Genomic DNA, 25,926 nt, shown 5'->3' on the forward strand with positions numbered 1-25,926 from the left:
AAAATTATATATTTAACAACATCTAACAACATTGTGAATTCATTTACCAAAGCTAGTAAATAAATAAATAAGCTGCATGAACTATTTGTCCGGTTATGGAACATTTAAATAATTTCCTATTTATTATTCAACCTTAACATTAATTATTAAACCTAATGCATTGTGCTCAACTTGATTTTTAAGCATTAGGAGAGCAGAACATGTTTAATCAGTGTGCATTTCTAAAGCTCTGTTCACATATATATTATACATTTAGTCTAACTAAAGATATCAGTGACAGAAAAGAGTGTACAGCACCAACAGGTCAAGCTTATACACCTTATATTACGGTATGTGTAACATTTCTGGCTAACAAATAAATAAATTCATAAATAATAGTAATAATAATAATAATAGTAAAAAAAGCCTTTATTGAATTTCTATTTCAGCTGAAATTAAAATTAAATTAAAAACATGATACAAAGAAAAAAAAAGAAAAATTCAACAACATATATTTTCTCATCCTGTTTTGTTTTATTTCATAAAAAAATCAAGTCCTCTAAATGGTAAAAAAGTGCTTTACAAACTGACTGTATGTGTTTTGTATGGGTTTGCACTTTGTTTTCTGTACTGACTGCTATGAATGAAGCTGAGGTATAGTTGGCTGGCAGTGTCCTTCTTTTGGTTTTAAGTTGCGCTTGGACAACTAGGTTACATCCGAAATGCTGCTTCCTGTTGCACAGCGGCGAGGTAAAAAGCAACACAACCAAAAATATGATCTCTCTGCTGTTCCAGTTTATTGTGCTCTTCGTGACATCGGGGAAAACATTAAACACGAAGGTCGAAATCACTGCATGTTTAATAGAACAGACTTCAGAAGACTGTCTCTCTAACCCTTGACCAATTTATAGCCTTACTACGCAGACTAATTTCAGCACAAGTACATCCGGGTGACTCTGTGATTTAAATAATTGGTTGGTTAGTATCTCTGTGTCCTCACAAACCTAAAGGAGAAACCCACAATGGGCGGTCATAATTTTCGTGCATCTATCTCTGGCTTTAAAACTCAATATTAATCAAGTGTTGCTCTACACCTCTAAGTGTGCACGAGTTCTCCTTAATTAGCCTTCACTGTGCACACATTAAACACCAAACCCAGCTCTGTTATTTTCCTGAAGCTCCAAATTTGTTACTGTGCTGAAAGAGCAGAAAACAGCTCCGGGCCACCTCACAGGCATTTTCTGTCCTTTGCTGATGGTACACATGTGAGCCTAAAAGCCTCTCTCACAACGTTTCTGCAGCTTTTTCACCAAACCTCACTGTGCACGACAAACTTTTCAGCTACCATATCTGTGTTAAGCCAGCTGATGTGGCTCCACCACACACAGGGTGGCAGATTTCTTGTTGCTTTTCTGTGTCCAGCCGTGATTTTATTTAGCCGTTCTCTTCCTTTGGATTATAAAACGAGCAGATGAGGATCTGCTGCAAACTGGATCACAGGTTAAGGAGAGGAGGACAGCTTTATATGATAATCTCACTTTACTTCAAGGGCAGGAAGGAGATGTTGCAGCAGCTATTCAAGGCTTTGCTCAGTCATGCGTCTAAAAATGTGTCGCTGACACTTTGCATGTGTGAATTTGGTGTCAGCCTGAAAGCAGCCTCAAAGATGTCTCTTGCAATATGCGGTCACATTTCCCTCCGTAGAGTCTAATAATTCAAAGTAATGAAATATTTAGCAGAAGAGTCCAACGCGGTTACGCTGCTGGTATAATACTGACCTGATTAATATTAACAGGCTTACATGCAGAGATGAGCACAGGAGGAGAGCTGGGATTGATGAGGCTTGGGAATAATTGTATGAAATATTAGAAATTTAACAAATTTGGTTCCCCCTCTGTGGAAAATTCCAGTAAAACACCAAACAGACAGATGTTAGCAATGTAGTCTAGATGGGTACTTTTTTTAATATACAGAGGGGAATCTAAAAGTATCAGCAGCACAGGCTGAATCATAGACTGTTACTTGTTCCCCATCTAGGGGTGCCCTGCATAGGAGGAAGTGAAAGTTGTGCACTCAAAAGTGAGAAAATAGTCAGTTTCATGTGATGAATTGATAGTGTGATGAACTTTAATGATAATCGTTTTAAAAAGAACTACTACTATTACTTCTACTAGCAAAGGGATGTTGGTTAAAGAGTGAAAATGCTGTGTTGAGGGAGATTTCATCAAAGCTGGGAGAACATTGTGTGCTGATTGTATGTGATAGCTGGTGGTGTTGAAATGGAAGTGTGCTCGGGTAGGGCATCCTTTTATGAGGATGGGAGTAGTTGTATAGAGATCACACCGAGCAATTATTTCAGTTCACCCAGAAGATTAGTTTCAAGTTCAGCACCCAGTATTTTGCACAGCTTTATTTACCTTAAAATAGCTTTTTACTCTTCCACAGAGAGGAAAGGTTGTAGGTTTGTTGGTTCGGGCCTTTCTGTGCTGAAGTGGAATATCCTCTCTGTGCCTCTCAGTGTTTTTACTCAGATTTCACTGCTGAATCTATACATCCTGTTCTGTTTGTCTCAGTGACCATCAAAATTAAAGTTATTTCACAGAATGCTTGAAAATAACTGCACCCATACACTCAGTGTCCACTTCATTCTGCTTTCAACATTCCTCTGAGATTCTGGTCCATATGGACATGACTGCGTCATGCAGATGCTGGAGATTTGCCAAAGATGCTCTGTTGGATTGAGATCTGTGACGGTGGAGGTCGTGTGAGTACAGTGAAATGGTCAGGAAACCAGTTTGAGATGATTTGGGCTTTATGACATGGAGTGGTCCTTAAAGAACGGACGTAGTCAGGAACAACACTCATCGATGCTCAGTTGGTACCAAAGTGTGCCACGTCATTGCCAGCAGCCTGAACTGCTGATACGAGGCGGGATGGATCCTTACTCTCATGATGTTTATGCCAAATTCTGACCCTACCATCTGAAGTAGGACTCATCAGGCCAGCCAATGTTTTCTCAGTTTCCTGCTGTTCACTTTTTGTGAGTCTGTGTGAATTGTAGCCTTCCTGTTCTCAGCTGACTGGGTGATATGCTGTGTGCTCTTCTGCTGCTGTAGCCCATCTGATTCAAGGTTCAACCCCAGAGATGGTTTTTGTGGGGAAATCGGGAAGATCAGCAGTTTTTGAAATACTCTGAGCAGCCTTGTTCAAAATACTTAAATCACCTTCCTTTTCATTCTGATGCTTGGTTTGGACTTCAGTAGGTTGTTTTGACCTCGTTTGCATGCTTAAATGCACCAAGTGATTGGCTGAATATACATTTATGTTAAAAAGTTGAACCTAATAAAACAGCCACGGTTCTTCACACCTGTTCTACATTCAGCACATTCAGTCATCAGCTTTTGGTTCTTAAGGAGCGGTTTGTGCTCTGACTGTGAGATAAAGATGTGCAGTAGTGTTAGCTCAGGAGCAGACAGAGGACGTGACGGAGAACAAAATACTCATGTGGGGATTCAGCTTCAACATTCAGCTTTTACAGGAGTAACCAATAACCACATGTTGTTGTTTTTTTTTATGGAATACTGTAAGTCACTTCATGGCTAAGTAGTCAAGGGAAAAACACAATATTCATGTAGGAATTCCGGGAAATGAGAAAGCAGATAAACTCGCAAACAAATCCGTCAGTAAAGGAAACATAGATAGACTTTATTTAGTTTAACTAGTTTGTTTATTGTGAAGTAATGAAGCAATAGCAAGAGCCTTGGAATGATGAACCAAAAGGTACAAGTTTACATGTAGGAGGTAAAGTGAAGCAGGAGACGAGATGGGGATAGGCATGCCAAGGTTATGGCTGGGAGGTGTCGGTGTGTACGGGGGACTCAGCAGATGGGAGGAAATCATTATCTAGGTTTCTGAGAATTATGTGACATTTGATTGGAATATAATTCAGCTGAACTCCTTAAAACAAAGTGATGAAATGTAATCCATAAAAGTTTGGAGAGGAAAAATCTGCTCTTGTCCAGACCGTTGTCACCCCCACGGTGGTATTTAGGACTCCCATGTCTTCAGTTCATCCTCATGTTTTGTGCCCTTTAACCCTTTTCTCTCATCTGTTTTCCAGAGAGAGTTACTCCTCAGCTTCCATGGATCCCTGCTGCTTTGAAGAGCCTGAGTTAATCCTTTTAGTAAGTAAGTAAGTAAGTAAGTAAAGTTTATTTATTAAGCGCTTTTCACAGACAGACAGTCACAAAGCGCTGTACACAAATATTAAAATAGACAATACAATCAATAGACATTATACACAATGTAAAAGATCAAATGTAAATAATGTAAAGAATATAAAATACATAGATCAGCAAAAGGCTTGTTTGAACAGAAAAGTTTTTAACTGCTTTTTAAAAGAATCCACCTTTTACCTCCCTGCTCCACTCTCCATCGAATCCCTCTCCACCTCTCTGGAAACCAATCCAAACAAAATCCAATTACAAGACTTACAAACTCATCTTAAACTCACCTTGGCTGTTTTTCTCTCCTCTCTGGGAGAATCCCCCGGCCTACCTGCACTTACCAGCTCTTCAATCTTTGTAATAAGATCTGTAAATGTGCTGCTGGCATCCGGGTCCTGTTTATTGAGTCCAATCCTTCGTTTAATGTGACTGAACGTTCTGGCCACTGGTTGGAGTCTGCAGACTCAGCCGTCGTGTCGGTCAGCTCGAACACATCCTAACTTTGATCATTAAGAAGTTACAGGCAACACATCCGAGCCATTAACTCTGAAAGCTACAGAACCTTCAGCTCGGTCCTGTGGGACCAAAACTGGGCCCTCCACCCCGTCACCAACTTCCACTGCCCGCCCCCCAGCACCCCCCACACCCGAGCCATTTGGGGGTGAGACACTAAGCAACCAACCCAAAACTAAACAACTAAATAAATACAGAGCAGCGTTATGTAAATATGTCTTTACTGTTGTGAGGAAAGAAGCCACTCCACTGCGTCACCAGGTGCTCAAAGTGTGGCCCTTCGACTACGGTCAGGCCCAGAGAAATAATATTGCCCATCCTGTTGGAGGCTCCAGCACCAATGTGACAACTTTTTGGAGAAGAAGTTAAAACATTATTGGAAGTCTTCCGATGAGTTTGGTAGAGAACATCCTTTGAGCACATTTTCAGGCTCTTTCATTGCATCTGCATGGAGCTCGAAAGAGAATCACAGTCCACTTTTCTAATTCTTAATAAGGTTGACTATTCTATCTAGTTTAATCACCCAACAGTAAGCTCATATTTCCCCTCATCACTCTCAGTTCTTTGAGCTAATTTCACCCCCTTCTCTATTATAATGGTTTCCTTATGAAAACACAAATATGAAACCAGTGCACGTCATTGAACATAAACATACCGTCTGCAGGGATCTGTAGGATCTGGAAACAAGACTCCATTCATGGGAGACATTTATAAATGACACATGCACTCACACAGAGATAAATAGATGTTGTCGAGCGATGGCAACATAAGCTTGTGTGCACATTGAGGGCACAGCAACTGTATCACAGACTGGAATGGTAAAATTAAATCACTTTACAGTACGCGTGTGTGTGCTGTGCGCGTCTGCATATTGTGATGTAATCAGTCTGTTCCTGGTATAAGGAAAGGGCTCACTAGTGTCTCCATGGCAACAGGCAGGAGGCAATAGAAGTATGTGTCTTTGTGTGTGTGTGTGTGTGTGTGTGTGTGTGTGTGTGTTTGATGTGGGTTTAAAGGGGAATGCACATAGAATTCCACATTCTCCTCTACTGAGCTAAAACCCTAAATAAGGGTTTGCTTGATGGTGATGCACGTCACACAGACCGTGTCTGTCCTCTGACTGATGCCCGGCCCTTCTGTGGTGGTTCCTCAGGTCTTCTGCAGACAACATGCTGGAAGAAGCTACGTCCCTATGACTGTGGAAAGATTTAGGCAGGCAGATATTAGCATTTAAGATCTGCCTGAGAGGACTACACACAGGCTAAAGACGGCTCGGAGCCTATACTGTCAACTCCTTTCACTTTATTAAATAAACAAGAGCTAATTTCAAGTTGCATTCCTTCTGACCCCGAAATAAATCCGTGTTTATCCATCAAGTAGTGGTGGAGGTCTTGCTCTGCTCACACATGCACACAGATGTCAGTGGTGTATTTATGGCACTGTGCAAAGTGAACATGAAGAACACTGGGACCCTTTGATACCCCTTCAGAGGAAATCGGCATTGCAGTTTAAGTGCAATCTGTTACTGGAGGTGTAGGGTGGCCACAAGAAAGGCTCAACCTGCAGAATCTGAGGAAAAACGAGAAGATGCAAAGCAATCGCTCACCAAATTAACATCCCATCAGCCTGCTGCCCGTGCTCGCAGTGAGACCTCTCAATTAATGACTAAATCAGCTTTCCAGCCAACTGATTTACTAACTCTTGATTGCTTCCTACAAGTCGACCATAGCCTTAATCAATAAATCTTTAGGTTTCAACAGGGCACGACTCTCACATCTTCATCAACTCACTGGTAAGACCAAATTGGAGGTCTTGCACTTGTGTAGATCTGAACAGCACCGTGTTTATCTTTGTGAACATGTGAGGATATATGGAAACTGTCAAATCATGTCACAGAAAACTTGGAGAGCTCAGATATTTCACATCAAGAATGAGCACGGCAACCATTATTTTACATCTGTAAACCTTGCATCTGAGAGGCTAAATTAAAGTTGTGCTTATTTGCAGATATTTTATTCCTGGGCTCCAGAGTAGCTTTGCATGATTCACAGTTCAGAATAATCCTTATTTAAATTTTACTCTGCCTTTATGCAGCTCCTCAATTCATCTGTTTCAGACACAGGATGAATTGAGGAGGCCTTAAACAGGTGTCTGTTTAAGGCCATCCTCCTTTTAAGCCAAGTTTGTTCTAACTGGGTTTCCCGTGCAGATAAAAGCTTTGGTGGAGCTTTTGTGTAACAGCTTTAAGATTGCTCTTAATGATATGTACACTGCCTGACATCATAAATATGGAGGACCACAAGTATGGAGGACCACAAGAGCCATGCGCATCGAAATAAAAAATTCTGTGCTTAATTAATGAATTGTAGAATAAAATCTGCATTTGTAAATTCATTTTTGAATTCCAATTTAATAAACTGATTTTTAAAATGCTTTTTAAGTCTTCATTTCAAAAAACATTTTCGAATTCCACTTTAATAAACTTCATTTCAAAAACCTTTTTTCAATTGCACTTTAATAAACTGCATTTCAAAATCCATTTCCCTTTCCTGTTCGCTCAGGGATTAACATGTGGATTAGCATTTGGATTAACAACTTCATTTTAAAAATCCTGCTGCTATTCAAATTAGCCACACCGTGGGATGTAAGGAGCTCTCTGATTGGTTGGTCAGACACAGGCTGTTACAGTTACAATGTGCTGAGACTTTTGACTCCTGACTCTTGGTGGCGCTGTCACTTGGTGTTCGCTCGCTCTGCGGTAGAGTATCACTTCCTGTTCCTGCTCAAACACAGTGGTGTTTCTGAGTAGCTTTTCTGCTTAGCAATTTAATTTAAATCTTTTGATACATCCCTTTTTCATAGTATAATCTTAACGTGCTTCATCTGAATCACCCTTTCTGTGTACTCACTACCTAATTTATAGCCAAAGTATTCACTCACTGTCTCTTTACTGTTTCGCTAGCTTAGCTTAGCTCGTAGCCGACTCGTTAGCACCATGGCTACTTCACCTGTCCCTCCTGCACTTTCCTGCTCATTGTGTCAGATGTTTAGTTACTCCTCGGCCTCCTTTAGCAGTAATGATACCTGTAATAAATGTAGCATATTTGCAGCTCTGGAGGCCAGGATTACTGAATTGGAGACTCGGCTTCGCACCCTTCATTCACCCGTAGCTAGCCAGGCCCCTGTAGCTGGTGCAGCCGAAGATAGCGTAGGCCCCGCTAGCTGTTCCCCGGCAGACCCCAAGCAGCTGGGGAAAGAGGGCGGCTGGGTGACGGTGAGGAGGAAGCATAGTCTTAAACTGAAGCCCCAGGTACACCACCAACCTGTTCATGTGTCTAACCGTTTTTCCCCACTCGGCGACACACCCGCCGGGGGTCAAACTCTGGTAATTGGTGATTCTGTTCTCAGACATGTGAAGCTAGAGACACCGGCAACCATAGTCAATTGTCTTCCAGGGGCCAGAGCAGGCGACATTGAAGGAAATTTAAAACTGCTGGCTAAGGGTAAACGTAAATACAGTAAGATCATAATTCACGTCGGCAGTAATGACACCCGGTTACGCCAATCGGAGGTCACTAAAATCAATATTGAATCGGTGTGTAACTTTGCAAAAACAATGTCGGACTCTGTAGTTTTCTCTGGTCCCCTCCCCAATCAGACCAGGAGTGACATGTTTAGCCGCATGTTCTCCTTAAATTGCTGGCTGTCTGAGTGGTGTCCCAGAAACGATGTGGGCTTCATAGATAATTGGCAAACCTTCTGGAGGAAACCTGGTCTTGTTAGGAGAGACGGCATCCATCCCACTTTGGATGGAGCAGCTCTCATTTCTAGAAATATGGACAAATTCATTAAACCCCCCAAAATATGACTATCCAGAGTTGGGACCAGGAAGCAGAGTTGCAGTCTTACACGCCTCTCTGCAGCTTCTCTCCTCCTGCTACCCCCCCAAAAACCCATCTCCATTGAGACTGTGTCAGCTCCCAAAAAGACAAAAAACAAACTAAAAACCAGCAATAAACAACTTAAACATAAAAAATCACAAAGAAAGAACAATACAGTATCCACATCTGAACCAAAGAGTAAAACAGTGAAATGTGGATTATTAAATATTAGGTCTCTCTCCTCCAAGTCTCTGTTAGTACATGACTTAATAATTGATCAACAAATCGATTTACTCTGCCTTACAGAAACCTGGTTGCAGCAGGATGAGTATGTTAGTTTAAATGAATCAACACCCCCGAGTCATTCTAACTACCAGAAATCCCGAAGCACAGGCCGAGGGGGCGGTGTGGCAGCAATTTTTCACACCAGCCTATTAATTAACGAAAGACCAAGACAGACTTTTAATTCATTTGAAAGCCTGATGCTTAGCCTCGTCCACCCCAGCTGTAAAACTCAGAAACCAGTCTTACTTCTTATCATCTATCGTCCACCTGGGCCTTACACAGAGTTTCTCTCTGATTTCTCAGACTTTTTATCTGATTTAGTGCTCAGCTCAGATAAAATAATTATTGTGGGTGATTTTAACATCCATGTAGATGCTAAAAATGACAGCCTCAACATCGCATTTAATCTGTTACTAGACTCAATTGGCTTCTCTCAAAATGTAAAAGAACCCACCCACCACTTTAATCACACTCTAGATCTTGTTTTAACGTATGGCATAGAAACTGAATATTTAACAGTGTTTCCTGAAAACCCTCTGCTGTCTGATCATTTCCTGATAACATTTACATTTACAATAATTGATTACACAGCAGTGGAGAGTAGACTTTATCAAAGTAGATGTCTTTCTGAAAGTGCTGTAACTAAGTTTAAGAATATAATCCACCCACTGTTATCATCTTCAATGCCCTGTACCAACATAGAGCAGAGCAGCTATCTGAACGCTACTCCAACAGAGGTCGATTATCTTGTTAATAATTTTACCTCCTCACTACGTACGACTCTGGATACTGTAGCTCCTGTGAAAACTAAGGCCTCAAATCCAAAGTCCCTGACTCTGTGGTATAATTCTCAAACACGTAGCCTAAAGCAGATAACTCGTAAGCTGGAGAGGAAATGGCGTGTCACAAATTTAGAGGATCATCATTTAGCCTGGAGAAATAGTTTGCTGCTTTATAAGAAAGCCCTCCGCAAAGCCAGAACATCTTACTATTCGTCACTGATTGAAGAAAATAAGAACAACCCCAGGTTTCTCTTCAGCACTGTAGCCAGGCTGACAAAAAGTCAGAGCTCTACTGAGCCAACCATCCCTTTAACGTTAACTAGTAATGACTTCATGAACTTCTTCACAAATAAAATTTTTATCATTAGAGAAAAAATTACCAATAATCATCCCACAGATGTAATATTATCTACAGCTACTCTTAGTACCATCGATGTTAAGTTAGACTCTTTTTCTCCAATTGATCTTTCTGAGTTAACTTCAATAATTAATTCCTCCAAACCATCAACGTGTCTTTTAGACCCCATTCCTACAAAACTGCTCAAAGAAGTCCTGCCATTAATTAATTCTTCGATCTTAAATATGATCAACCTATCTCTAATAATCGGCTATGTACCACAGGCCTTCAAGGTGGCTGTAGTTAAACCTTTACTTAAAAAGCCATCTCTAGACCCAGCTGTCTTAGCTAATTATAGGCCAATCTCCAACCTTCCTTTCATATCAAAAATCCTTGAAAGAGTAGTTGTCAAACAGCTAACAGATCATCTGCAGAGGAATGGCTTATTTGAAGAGTTTCAGTCAGGTTTCAGAGCTCATCACAGCACAGAAACAGCTTTAGTGAAGGTTACAAATGATCTTCTTATGGCCTCTGACAGTGGACTCATCTCTGTGCTTGTCCTGCTAGACCTCAGTGCTGCGTTCGATACTGTTGACCATAATATCCTATTAGAGCGATTAGAACATGCTGTAGGTATTACAGGTACTGCACTGCAGTGGTTTGTATCATATCTATCTAATAGACTCCAGTTTGTACATGTAAATGGAGAGTCCTCTTCACACACTAAGGTTAAATATGGTGTTCCACAGGGTTCAGTGCTAGGACCAATTCTATTTACATTATACATGCTTCCCCTAGGCAACATCATTAGAAGACATAGCATAAATTTTCACTGCTATGCAGATGACACGCAGCTCTATCTATCCATGAAGCCAGGTAACACACACCAATTAGTTAAACTGCAGGAATGTCTTAAAGACATAAAGACCTGGATGGCCGCTAACTTTCTGCTTCTTAATTCAGATAAAACTGAGGTTATTGTACTCGGCCCTGAAAATCTTAGAAATATGGTATCTAAGCAGATTCTTACTCTGGATGGCATTACCTTGGCCTCCAGTAACACTGTGAGAAACCTTGGAGTCATTTTTGACCAGGACATGTCCTTCAATGCACATATTAAACAAATATGTAAGACTGCTTTCTTCCATTTGCGCAACATCTCTAAAATTAGAAATATCCTGTCTCAGAGTGATGCTGAAAAACTAGTTCATGCATTTATTACTTCCAGGCTGGACTACTGTAATTCACTATTATCAGGAAGTCCTAAAAACTCGCTGAGAAGCCTTCAGCTAATCCAAAATGCTGCAGCAAGAGTACTGACAGGGACTAGAAAGAGAGAGCATATTTCTCCTGTTTTGGCTTCCCTTCATTGGCTTCCTGTTAAATCCAGAATTGATTTCAAAATCCTGCTCCTCACATACAAGGTCTTAAATAATCAGGCCCCATCTTATCTTAATGACCTTGTAGTACCATATCACCCTATTAGAGCACTTCGCTCTTGCACTGCAGGCCTACTTGTTGTTCCTAGAGTATTTAAAAGTAGAATGGGAGGCAGAGCCTTCAGTTTTCAGGCCCCTCTTCTGTGGAACCAACTTCCAGTTTGGATTCGGGAGACAGACACTATCTCTACTTTCAAGATTAGGCTTAAAACTTTCCTTTTTGCTAAAGCATATAGTTAGGGCTGGACCAGGTGACCCTGAATCCTCCCTTAGTTATGCTGCAATAGACGTAGGCTGCCGGGGATTCCCATGATGCATTGAGTTTTTCCCTTCCAGTCACCTTTCTCACTCACTATGTGCTAATAGACCTCTCTGCATCGAATCATATCTGTTATTAATCTCTGTCTCTCTTCCACAGCATGTCTTTCATCCTGTTTTCCTTCTTTCACCCCAACCGGTCGCAGCAGATGGCCGCCCCTCCCTGAGCCTGGTTCTGCCGGAGGTTTCTTCCTGTTAAAAGGGAGTTTTTCCTTCCCACTGTCGCCAAAGTGCTTGCTCATAGGGGGTCATATGATTGTTGGGTTTTTCTCTGTATTTATTATTGTGCTATCTACTGTACAATATAAAGCGCCTTGAGGCGACTTTTGTTGTGATTTGGCGCTATATAAATAAAATTGAATTGAATTGAATTGAATTGCCATCCTGGATTTTTCTAGCTCATATCTTCGCCCTGCTACGAAGCGTGTGTGCTTGTACAAAGGCCGTTCAGCCTCGGGATTTACACTCGGCTCGACACGGATATGTGAAGAATGAAGGGAGCCTGCAGCGAACCGGAGAGCCCAACCTCTGACTGAGTGCCTGTTTATGCAGTCTGACCACCTGTTGAAGGTAACGTGCTAACATGGCTAACGCTAGCATCACCACACGTAGCTCCATTATTTTAAGGTCATTTTAGCATATGAAAGTTTTACGTCGCAGCTGTACGAGCTCGCTACGTGTTTTGTAAGCTGCTGTGCTCTTCACAAATAAAGCTGGAAGCAGCTCAGACTATTAGAACCTGCACTGAGGCCTGTTACGTTTATACAGTGTTAGAGCAATGGCTGCAACCTACCTACCTACGGCCTTTAAACTAGCGATTAAAATGCTGACAGTAAACTCGTCAGTCCAGATGTTACCACATTACTTTGTGATACTTAGAGTTAAAACAACTGAGACAGGCTGATTAAAATAACAGCTGTCAGATCTCTCATTCCTTATATCAAGACTGGAGATCACACTACTGATTTCAGTTCATTTAATATGTGAGTGCACAGATTCATTCTCAACTGGACATAAATGATGATCAAAGGTTGTATATATGATGAAGTCATCAAATCCCAGCCTCTAACACAGTGCGCTGAATCTTAGCTTTGAATGTCCAGTATATTCTAATCAGTGCAATGTAAGCATTCACTGAACCTACAGTATCTACACCTGTGTGGCAAATGTGTGGTAAAGATACAGATAATGAAATTTAATTATTAATACAATATACATCATGAAAAATGAAAGCTGAAATTGATTCAGTTTAGTACTTTTCTCTGTATGTTCTGTGATTATAGAGGCCTTAAATTCTGTGATATATACTGTAAATGATTTTCACAGAGGTCTTAAAGTAGTTAAATCACTGCTGATAGTCTGGTTGTTTATATTTTCACGTTTTTGTGTCTGTAGGGCTGTTTGACGATTTGGACTCCTCTGGGAGATGAGGACACACCCACATCTGTTCCATACTGCAGCCATGGATGGTCTTGATGCATTCTCAATCATCCAGGAAAGTAAATCTCCAAAAGTTGAATCTGTTCATCTGGACGTAGCGTTTTGTGGGAGAAACGAGGCCATTTACGTGAAAAGGGAAAGACCATCTCTGAATCGAGGAGGGGGCCTAAGGGTACATCTTTCGCCATCTTACAACGCTGTGATTGCAGCCATTTCCCAACTCTCTGTGAATGGGACTCATGGCCATTGATCAGTGTTCTTTGATCAGTGGGTTTTGGTCAGTGATTGTTGATCAATGGTCATGGAATTTGCATAATTATGATTAAGGAACTGACCTCACAGCCCATTGTTCCTTCAGTGGGCTGGTTTCAGTCATTATGCAAATGTACTGTTTATAAGATTGGGGAAACCTGCAGTCAGCTGAGACTGAAGAAGTCACTTGGATGAGTGATGAAACGTTTCTCCCACAAAACGCTACGTCCAGATGAACAGATTCAACTTTTGGAGAGCCATGGATGGTGTTACAGCTCTGAGTCAGCTTTGGGACATCAGATGCACACACTGGAAAACCAGCACCTGGACTTCATGCAGGAGAGACGGCCTCAGTGATGTAGGTTCATAAACGAGTTCAACCATTTCTGACCTCTTATCACTTAGATTTCTTAATCTTAACAGTGAATGCATTTAAAGCAGGAACTGCACACCTAGCCATCAGAAGTTTGGCAGCATGAGTACTGTAAAGTTTTGTAGGGTTCTTGTTAAAAATTCCACAAGCACCACACCACATTTGTCATATATAGTTCATTTTGTACAGGACATTTTTGAAATTATAAACTATATATTCTAGTTGTCCACTTGTCAGTAAATGGATGTCACTGATAAATCAGTGGTGATTCACCTGCAAATGTTTTTAACAAACTTTGTTTTTTGTAGAATTCATCAGCAGCTGTGGAGAGATGTATTTGAATATCTTCTGGTTCCACTTTTCCTTACCAGAAAGCTGAGGATGGCTAATTTCTGACAAGGACACACACCTCAGCGCTTATCATGGGTGTTACATCCTCTGTGCAGCAATTCCAGAGAAAACGAGAGAGCAACGACCACTCGTTAAGACCAGCCAGAAATCTGTCCCTTTCTGGCAGCTGTGGAAACTTCCAATAAGAAAGTTTGCATTCTTAGAACAATGCTGGATCATGTGTGATGTGTCATCATATGAGGATATTACATTTTGACTTAATTCTGCTCAATTAAGTGTTTTGATCGTTGATCCAATATGGCAGCTTTGTGTTGTGCTGCAAGTTAAAACCCATTGTCCTCATGAGCACAGCATCTAATAACTCTCCTTAAAAAAGTCGATTGACTGTAACTGGACACAATGGTTTCCAGTGGGAGATACATTCATCACTCATCCGTTACACTGGAGAAGTCACCTGGATGAGTGATACAACAATTTTCCATGGAAAATCCAGAGGAACTAAACTTTGTTGTTGTTTCTTGGGGCTCAATTTCAGCTCTAGCAGCATCTCTCAGAAGAAAACCGTTTTGCAAATAATCAGATAAATAATCAGATAAAAAGATTGTTGAACCAGGTGGTATTCTCTGGGGTTTAAGACCAAACTCAAACAGTGAATTGACTGGAATTCATAAGACAAATAGAAATACTGCTGAAGCTAAATGATTCATACATATATATATATATATATATATATCTATATATATATATATATATATATATATATCGTGGTCGTCGCAAGATCAAAGTAGCACGGAGGGAGGTTAGCCAACTAACGGAGTTGCAGAAAGGCGGGACAAAGAAGGTGCATAAGAAATACAGCAAGCTGTCCATACCTGAGGCCTTGGAAACTGCCAAGCAACGACTCACAGCCTTGGCCAGCCGCTTGAGGAGGTACACCAGAGAGATAGAAGGCAGGAGAATAAACCAGCTGTTCTCCACAGAACCAGCAAAGGTGTACTCTCAGTGGCAAGGGAACAATAACAGAACAGCACCACCAAGGCTGGAGACGGAGCAATACTGGAAGAGCATATGGGAGAAGGACGCAACCCATAACGGCAATGCTCAGTGGCTAGTGGATCTGAGGGCAGACCATAGCGACCTCCCTGAACAGGGTCCAGTAACCATCACAGTGGCAGACATCCAAGAAAGGGTCTCCAGTATGAAGAGTTGGACAGCACCAGGGCCCGACATGGTTCACGCCTACTGGCTGAAGAAGCTGACTGCACTCCACGAGCGTCTGGCAGCACAAATGAACCAGCTGCTAGTTAACGAGAGACACCCGGAATGGCTAACCGAAGGTCGGACGGTCCTGATCCCCAAGGACCCCAAGAAGGGACCGGTCCCATCCAACTACCGACCAATAACCTGCCTCAGTACTACATGGAAGCTCCTGTCAGGCATCATATCGGCTAAGATGAACAGGCACATGGGTCAATACATGAGCGGGGCACAGAAAGGGATTGGCAAGAATACCAGAGGCGCAAAACACCAGCTACTGGTAGACAGAACAGTCAGCCGAGACTGCAAGACCAGACTGACCAACCTGTGCACAGCCTGGATTGATTACAAGAAGGCCTATGACTCAATGCCCCACAGCTGGATACTGGAATGCCTAGAATTGTACAAGATCAACAGGACCCTAAGAGCCTTCATCAGGAACTCAATGGGGATGTGGCACACAACACTAGAGGCCAACTCCAAGCCCATAGCACAAGTCACCATCAAGTGCGGGATCTACCAAGGAGATGCTCTGTCCCCACTGCTGTTCTGCATAGGCCTGAACCCCCTCAGTGAGATCATTAACAAGACTGGCTATGGATACCGACTACGGAACGGAGCGGTTGTCAGCCACCTCCTGTACATGGATGACATCAAGCTGTATGCCAAGAGTGAACGAGACATCGATTCACTGATACACACTACCAGGCTATACAGCAATGACATTGGAATGTCATTCGGGCTGGAGAAGTGTAGTCGGATGGTAACAAAGAGAGGGAAGGTAGTCAGAACTGAAGGGATTGAACTACCAGAAGGCAACATTGCAGACATAGAGGACAGTTACAAGTACCTGGGGATCCCACAGGCGAATGGGAACCATGAAGAGGCCGCTAGGAAAGCTGCAACCACCAAGTACCTGCAGAGGGTCAGGCAAGTCCTGAGGAGTCAGCTGAATGGTAAGAACAAGATCCGGGCCATCAACACCTACGCCCTGCCCGTGATCAGGTACCCTGCTGGGGTAATAGGCTGGCCAAAGGAGGCGATAGAAGCCACTGACATCAAGACAAGAAAGCTCCTTACCATGCATGGAGGGTTTCACCCCAAGTCTAGCACCCTGAGGTTGTACGCTAAGCGGAAGGAAGGGGGCCGAGGACTGGTGAGTGTCAGCACCACAGTCCAGGATGAGACAAGAAACATCCACGAATACATCACGAAGATGGCCCCAACTGACAGTGTGCTCAGTGAATACCTCAGGCAGCAGAAACCCAAGAAAGAGGAGGAAGGCGAGGAACCATCATGGAAGGACAGGCCCCTGCACGGTATGTACCACCGGCAGATAGAGGAGGTGGCTGATATCCAGAAATCCTACCAGTGGCTGGACAAAGCTGGACTGAAAGACAGCACAGAGGCACTAATCATGGCAGCACAAGAACAAGCTCTGAGTACAAGATCCATAGAGGCTGGGGTCTATCACACCAGGCAAGACCCCAGGTGCAGGCTGTGTAAAGATGCCCCAGAGACAATCCAGCACATAACAGCAGGGTGCAAGATGCTAGCAGGCAAGGCATACATGGAACGCCATAACCAAGTGGCCGGCATAGTGTACAGGAACATCTGTGCTGAGTATAACCTGGAAGTCCCAAGGTCAAAATGGGAGATGCCCCCAAGGGTGATGGAGAATGACCGAGCTAAGATCCTGTGGGACTTCCAGATGCAGACGGACAAAATGGTGGTGGCTAACCAACCGGACATAGTGGTGGTAGACAAACAGAAGAAGACGGCTGTAGTGATCGATGTAGCGGTTCCGAATGACAGCAATATCAGGAAGAAGGAACACGAGAAGCTGGAGAAATACCAAGGGCTCAGAGAAGAGCTCGAGAGGATGTGGAGGGTGAAGGTAACGGTGGTCCCCGTGGTAATCGGAGCACTAGGTGCGGTGACTCCCAAGCTAGGCGAGTGGCTCCAGCAGATCCCGGGAACAACATCGGAGATCTCTGTCCAGAAGAGCGCAGTCCTGGAAACAGCCAAGATACTGCGCAGGACCCTCAAGCTCCCAGGCCTCTGGTAGAGGACCCGAGCTTGAAGGATAAACCGCCCGTAGGGGCGTGCTGGGTGTTTTTTTTATATATATATGTGTGTGTGTATATACCCAGCACGCCCCTGCGGGCGGTTTATCCTTCAAGCTCGGGTCCTTGGTTATGGCGTTCCATGTATGCCTTGCCTGCTAGCATCTTGCACCCTGCTGTTATGTACTGGATTGTCTCTGGGGCATCTTTACACAGCCTGCACCTGGGGTCTTGCCTGGTGTGATAGACCCCAGCCTCTATGGATCTTGTGCTCAGAGCTTGTTCTTGTGCTGCCATGATTAGTGCCTCTGTGCTGTCTTTCAGTCCAGCTTTGTCCAGCCACTGGTAGGATTTCTGGATATCAGCCACCTCCTCTATCTGCCGGTGGTACATACCGTGCAGGGGCCTGTCCTTCCATGATGGTTCCTCGCCTTCCTCTTCTTTCTTGGGTTTCTGCTACCTGAGGTATTCACTGAGCACTCGGTCAGTTGGGGCCATCTTCCCAATGTATTCTTGGATGTTCGTTGTCTCATCCTGGACTGTGGTGCTGACACTCACCAGTCCCCGGCCCCCTTCCTTCCGCTTAGCGTACAGCCTCAGGGTGCTGGACTTGGGGTGAAACCCTCCATGCATGGTCAGGAGCTTTCTTGTCTTGATGTCAGTGGCTTCTAGCTCCTCCTTTGGCCAGCCTATTACCCCAGCAGGGTACCTGATCACGGGCAGGGCGTAGGTGTTGATGGCCCGGATCTTGTTCTTACCGTTCAGCTGACTCCTCAGGACTTGCCTGACCCTCTGCAGGTATTTGGTGGTTGCGGCCTTTCTAGCGGCCTCTTCATGGTTCCCATTCGCCTGCGGGATCCCCAGGTACTTGTAACTGTCCTCTATGTCTGCAATGTTGCCTTCTGGTAGTTCAATCCCCTCAGTTCTGACTACCTTCCCTCTCTTTGTTACCATCCGACTACACTTCTCCAGTCCAAACGACATTCCAATGTCATTGCTGTATAGCCTGGTAGTGTGTATCAGTGAATCGATGTCTCGTTCACTCTTGGCATACAGCTTGATGTCATCCATGTACAGGAGGTGGCTGACAACCGCTCCGTTTCGTAGTCGGTATCTGTAGCCAGTCTTGTTAATGATCTCACTGAGGGGGTTCAGGCCTATGCAGAACAGCAGTGGGGACAGAGCATCTCCTTGGTAGATCCCGCACTTGATGGTGACTTGTGCTATGGGCTTGGAGTTGGCCTCTAGTGTTGTACGCCACATCCCCATTGAGTTCCTGATGAAGGCTCTTAGGGTCCTGTTGATCTTGTACAATTCTAGGCATTCCAGTATCCAGCTGTGGGGCATTGAGTCATAGGCTTTCTTGTAATCAATCCAGGCAGTGCACAGGTTGGTCAGTCTGGTCTTGCAGTCTCGGCTGACTGTTCTGTCTACCAGTAGCTGGTGTTTTGCGCCTCTGGTATTCTTGCCAATCCCTTTGGTAATTGGTAATTTTGGTAATTTTTTATTTCAACATGTGAACAATATACAGGTACATTTAGAAAAGAAAATAAGAGAGAGAGAAAAAAAAATATATATATATATATATATATATATATATATATATATATATATATACACTATACAAAATACATACAAAAACACCCCCAAAGAACATTCTGATTAATTTACATGTTGAAAGGGAGTGGGAAGAAGTAAACACTTATTTAATCCCACCCCGTTGCCATAAATTATCAGTTAATATTTAGTCAGCTTCCTTACTGATATAATTTGTAATAGAAATAGTGAACAGATTTCTGATCTACTTTATGCTATAATGTTACATCATGAATTTTTTTTTTTTTTTTTTAATTGTTATTTATTTTTATTTTTTTATTTTATTTTTTTTTTTTTAAATAGAGACATTCACTTAATTTCAATATTTTCCTTTTCTTTATAGTTCGAGAAGATCATATTTTTATAACTCTTTTTGAACTGTTTTATGTTTGGACATTGCTTTAATTCCATATTCAGACTGTTCCATAGTTTCACCCCATGAACAGAAACACAAAAGCTTTTTCTTGTAGTACGTACCTTCCCTGTTTTGAAGTTACAAAAACCCCTTAAATTATAGCTTCCTCCTTTCAAAAAAAAACATACTCTGAATATTACCTGGCAGTTCTTTATTTTTTGCTTTGAATAGAATTTGTGCTGTTTGGAATTTCACTAGATCATCCATTTTCAATATTTCAGACTGCAAAAATAGTGAGTTTGTATGTTCCCTATAACCTGCATTGTGGATGATTCGAATTGCTTTTTTTTTTTTTTGAAGAGTAAAAAGTGAATGTAATGTGGTTTTGTAGTTATTGCCCCAGACCTCTGCACAATAGCTTAAGTATGGTGAAACCAGTGAACAGTATAGAATATGAAGGGATGTTCTGTCGAATACCTGCTTTGCCTTGTTTAGTATTGCAATGCTACGTGATACTTGGGAATGAATATATCTTACGTGAGCTCTCCAGTTAAGTTTTTCATCTATTATTACCCCCAGAAATTTATTTTCACTGACTCTTTCAATATCAACACCATTTATTTGAATCTTTGCATTTGTATTTAAACTACTATTTCCAAATAACATAAGTTTAGATTTATTCAAATTTAATGATAATTTGTTTTTATCAAGCCAGAACTTCACTTTACTTATTTCATTAGTCATATCCTCCAATAAATTCTGCAGATCATCACCAGAGCAAAAAATGTTTGTATCGTCAGCAAAGAGTACCATTTTTAATACTTTGGACACTTTACAGATGTCATTAATGTACAAGTTGAAGAATTTTGGACCCAAAACTGACCCTTGGGGTACACCACAAGCAATGTCCATACATAAGGAGCAACCACCATTTAATTTCACAAACTGCTTCTTGTCACTTAAATAACTCCGGACCCAATCTAAAACTACCCCTCTGACACCATAACGTTCCAGTTTTCTTATTAATATATCGTGATCTATAGTGTCAAATGCCTTTGACAAGTCTATGAATAACCCAGCCACATATTGCTTTTTGTCTATGGAATTTGTGATGTATTCTATTGAATCTAATAGTGCCAATGATGTTGATCTGCTTGATCTGAATCCGTACTGACTCTCAGTGAGTAGTTTATGTTTATCTATAAATTTTTCCAGTCGGTTTTTAAACAATTTTTCAAGAATTTTTGAGAATTGAGGTAATAAAGAGACAGGCCTGTAGTTTGTGAAATGGTGTTTGTTGCCAGATTTGTATAGAGGTATAACTTTTGCTATTTTCATTCTGTCTGGAAATCGACCAGTTTGAAATGATAAATTACAGATGTATGTAAACGGTTTTATAATAGCCTCAATGACTCTTTTAACCACTATCATGTCAATATCATTACAATCCAAAGATTTCTGATTTTTACACTTTTTGACAATTTCAAAAACTTCATTTTCATCAACGGCTGTGAGAAACATAGAATATGGATTTCTGTCAATCAGTGTATCCGGTTTTTCCTGTGCTTTCCCAGGATCAGTGATTGTTCTTGCTAAATTTGGTCCAGCAGTTACAAAGAATTCATTGAGACTATTTGCCACAACATCCATATTGTATTCTTCATGGTCATTACAAATGAAATACTTGGGATAGTTATTTTGTCCAGTCCCACGTTTTATAACATTGTTTAGTATTTCCCATAATCTTTTATTATTATTTCTATTTATATGTAATTGCTTCATATAGTATTCCTTTTTACTATATCTAAGTATATTAGTTAACCTGTTTTTATATCTTTTGTATCTGATTTCAGCATCTTTAGTTCTCGTTCTTAAGAACTCTCTATATAGAGCATTTTTCTTTTTACATGCATTTTGCAGACCTTTTGTTATCCATGGACAGTCCATATATTTATGTTTCCTACTATATTGTTTTATTGGACAGTTGGTATTATACAGTAATGTAAATATTCTAAGGAATTCATTATACGCACTATTAACATCCTGTTCCTGATATACTTCACCCCAGTTCTCTTTCAATAAATCTTTTTTAAATGCATTCATTTTTTCTTCTGTTCTTATTCGCCTGTACTCTTTTTTTACTGTCCATTTCATTGATCTTGTAATTCCTATCATAGATTGTAAAAATTGGAAGATGGTCACTTATGTCGTTAATCAGGAGTCCACTTACAGTCTTATTTTCAATGTCATTTGTAAAAATGTTGTCTATGAGAGTTGCACAATGTGATGTGATCCTGGTAGGTCTAGTAATTTTAGGGAATAGGTTCATACAGTACATTGTGTTTATAAATTCCTCAGTGGTTATATGTTTATTTGGGTTCAGCAAATCTATATTGAAGTCTCCACAAATGAAAACTTTTTTGTGAGCTATTTCAATAAATGTTTCTTCTATCCAGTCTTTAAATGTCTCAATACTACTACTTGGAGCTCTGTATATACAGCTAATGATTACATTTTTACTTTTTTCTTTACAAATTTCAACTGCAATACATTCTAGTACATTATCAATCACCATCGTCATCTTTTTCACCACATTAAATTTCAAGGCTTTGTCCACATACAAGGCCACTCCTCCTCCTCCTTTGTTTCACCTAGTTATAAATGTGAATTCATAACCCTCCAGTTCAAAGTCTGTTCCTTTTTCCATATTGATCCAAGTTTCTGATAAGGCAATGACACTAAATGGATGTGAAAACTGGTTAAGATATTCTTTGATATGATTAAAATTAGCATAGAGACTTCTACAGTTAAAGTGGATAATTGATAATTTATTCTCAGTTTTAATCCTCTGATTGTAGTCTTCATTTGTATAGTAGCAGCAATTGTTATTGTTAGATGAGAAGAAGTTGTTGTCTGGATCTATTTCATATTCCAAGTCCTGTGTATTGTGATCTATATAGTTAAATGTTTTCAGTTCCAATTGATCATATTCTGCAACTGTCTGGATGATGCAGCTGTTTCTTCCAGATGTATCTGAGTTCTTCCTTCCAGTGTGTGTCATAAGTGAGTGTGTGGTTGTCTGTTACCTTGTTTGCCGTCCAGACCATGTTGCTCACTGATATTTTTCGAGATCCGCCATGTTTTTAATGGTCAGAACTTTGGCTTCCTCTGGTGATCCGTTTAGTTTAATGAATATTTTACAGTTCGTCGTCCAAGTGCTTTGGATTTTTCCCAGCTTCTTAAGGTGTCGCGCTTTTTTGGCTATTTCAGCGTTGTGTTTGGTTAGATGTTCATTGATAAAGACATTAGATCCTTTTAATTTTCTTCCTTGTTTCAGCAGCGTAATCTTGTGCTTCCGATTTACAAACCTTAATATAATAGCCGGTATGTTGCCGTTCCTCCTGGGAAGAGGGTGGCATGCTTCGACAGAGTTACAGTCCAGGTCAATCCCTTTGGACCGCAGGAAAGCAGCCACCTGGTGTTCTGTGTAGCTAACTTCAAGCTCTCCAGGATCCTCATTGCTGTCAGCGGTCACCGCCCGAGCGTATGACCGGGGTTTAATATGGAGCCCAGTGATGATGACGTCGTTTATCCTGGAGTATTGTTCCAGGTCAGCGACCTTACTTTCCAGGTATGCAATCTTTTGATCTTTTTCGGCGTTTTGGATGCGAAGGAGCTTTACCTCTTCCACAATGTCAATGATATTTTTCTGCTGCAACCTGATAGTGGAAATTTCTTCCATTATGAAGTCAAGAGACTTTTTAATGTCCTCGACTTCCTCAGCTGTCGGTGTCCTCTTCGGCCCCATTTTCTCTGGTTACCCTGGTAGCAGGTTCAATCAGCTGATTCCTCAGTCAGCTGTTAGCCTGGTAACGTGTTGGCTAGCCTGCAATTTTCTTTCTGTGCCCCGCTCATGTATTGACCCATGTGCCTGTTCATCTTAGCCGATATGATGCCTGACAGGAACTTCCATGTAGTACAAGGTTACCTTCAACAGGTGGTCAGACTGCGAAAACAGGCACTAAGTCAGAGGTTGGGCTCTCCGGTTCGCTGCAGGGTCCCTTCATTCTTCACATATCCGTGTCGAGCCGAGTGTAAATCCCGAGGCTGAACGGCCTTTGTACAAGCACACACGCTTCGTAGCAGGGCGAAGATATGAGCTAGAAAAATCCAGGATGGCAGACAGCCTGTGTTTGACCAACCAATCAGAGAGCTCCTTACATCCCACGGTGTGGCTAATTTGAATAGCAGCAGGATTTTTAAAATGAAGTTGTTAATCCAAATGCTAATCCACATGTTAATCCCTGAGCGAACAGGAAAGGGAAATGGATTTTGAAATGAAGTTTATTAAAGTGGAATTCGAAAATGTTTTTTGAAATGAAGACTTAAAAAGCATTTTAAAAATCAGTTTATTAAATTGGAATTCAAAAATGAATTTACAAATGCAGATTTTATTCTACAATTCATTAATTAAGCACAGAATTTTTTATTTCGATGTGCATGGCTCTTGTAGTCCTCCATACATAAAGGCTGGAGTAGAACAAAAAAACAGTAACTGTAAATTGCACATACAGTTATCTCGTGTTTTCAAACACAGACCGTGTTTAAAATGAGTGTCTGCAACTGCAACATATATGAATATAAAAGATGAGATTTCCATTCAGGTTAACAGTGACTGCCTCTGCTGCTGTCGGCCAAATACAAAGGAACAGGATGGAGGACGTTCAGAGGGTTTGTGTGCCAGAAGAGGAAGACAGATGACCCACTGTGATGACCCCTAGAGGAAGCAGGCAGAAGAAGAAGCCTGCATGATGAAGCATCCTTGGGTACAATACTGAACTTTGTGCCAAGGTCCTCGAGTCTCTCGCACTGGCCTGCCTCTCTCCTTTATTTTCTCTCTTTGGCGTGTTGCGGTCACCTTCCCTCAGTGCAGCTCCTCCTGTCTCTCCGCCTTCCTCCAGGCACGCACCTGCCTGCAATCAGCTCTAATGACTCACTTGCTGCTTGTCTATGACTGGGCTAACTACTTCAAGCCTCTATCGTTGTCACAACGTTGCATCAGCCAAGATACGCCCTCGATCCTGTTTGGTTTGTGTGTTTTATGTCTTGGATAACCTCTCTGTGTAACCTCTCTTGCTATGAAGCCCCACTCACATGAGCCCTGTTTTGTGTGTGTGTGTGCACGCCCTGGGAAGGCCACATTGCCTGACTGCCACAGCTGGAACTCAAATGCACCACCACCACCACCACCTTTGTTACTGCCTTTTCACTGTGCAAAAAAACTTGTCAATAAATCTGTTGAACTCTTACAGTGCTCCACACCTGGGTGATGATTCTGTTAGCTAGTGACACTTTAATGCATCCGTGACACAGAGTGCTTAGAAGTATAAAAAAAAGGTACGTTGAGTAACTACTAACTACCAGCCCACTTACCAAAACAAGGAAAACATGAGATTAAATTCATTTCCTCACTTCCTTCCTTCCACAAGTGTTTATGAGTTATTATCAAGACCAACAAACGATTCAATATCACATTTACCACCGCATCAATCACATGGAAAGAATGACTGTGTGTGCATGTTGGCTGTGCGTGTGTGTGTGTGTGAGTACATGCTTTTAAATGGGCTTTCCTGGAAATGCTGCCAGAGAGCGACGACTTCATTTCCCATCACTTACTCACTGTAATGTGAGTTGTAAAATGTCTAACATCTGATTATTTTCAGAGGTAAAATGCATATCGGCTCCTTCTTCCTCGTTTCAATTGAATTATTTACATCTTTCTCCCTCTCTCACACACATATTTCTGAGGGTTACTGGAAGTCACTTATTACTTTACTATTCTATTCTATTACTATTCTAAATAGACCCATCAGTAATCACACTTGTATTTGAATATGCAGTCTACGTGCCCACTCATGAACAATGTTAGCCTCAATCTCTCTCATGAGATACAGTACTAGCTTTTTTGAGTGTTTACTCTTTGTTGGCTCCAGGTTGATACTGAGAGCATACACTCACCTCTTCCAAACAAGCTTACGGTATAAAGTTTCCTCTTTTAAGCTCTACTGCTTAGTGCGACTAATGAGAAGCCTCTGTTTAAATTAGACAACCCTGTAGACCTTGCCTTTCAGAGTTACACTTTATTATGACATGCAGTGTCTTATCAAAGTGTTGTGAATGAACCTGATGGCTCAAATGTAACTTCTAGTCATTAAAAAAAAAAAAAAAATCTATAAAACAAACAGTGGTTACTACGTCTATGTGCCAGAAATGAACCTTGGAGCATGTGCAATTATCTGTTCTCGGTGATACACATTCTTTATCTTCAGTCATTATCATTGCACTTATGCACAGTTCGGCTCCTGTTCTCTCGATTCGTTTTACTGACCTCTTGCAAAAACAAGCTAACAGTGGAGTGATTCAGTGCATGTGCATGTTCACTCAAAACTGTTAACAGATACACTGTTACAGATACA

At 41.5% G+C, this 25,926-nt stretch overlaps 1 long non-coding RNA gene across 1 annotated transcript; it reads left to right on the forward strand.

The window, feature by feature from the left end:
- Window positions 1-3,482: 3,482 nt before the first annotated feature.
- LOC112844155 (uncharacterized) lies at window positions 3,483-24,827 on the forward strand. The gene is made up of 3 exons (XR_003216792.1): window positions 3,483-3,562; window positions 4,100-4,163; window positions 24,115-24,827. It is a non-coding gene; the product is annotated as an uncharacterized LOC112844155 (long non-coding RNA).
- Window positions 24,828-25,926: the final 1,099 nt, after the last annotated feature.

Source organism: Oreochromis niloticus, linkage group LG16, assembly GCF_001858045.2.
Source record: "Oreochromis niloticus isolate F11D_XX linkage group LG16, O_niloticus_UMD_NMBU, whole genome shotgun sequence".
Classification (NCBI taxonomy): domain Eukaryota; kingdom Metazoa; phylum Chordata; class Actinopteri; order Cichliformes; family Cichlidae; genus Oreochromis; species Oreochromis niloticus.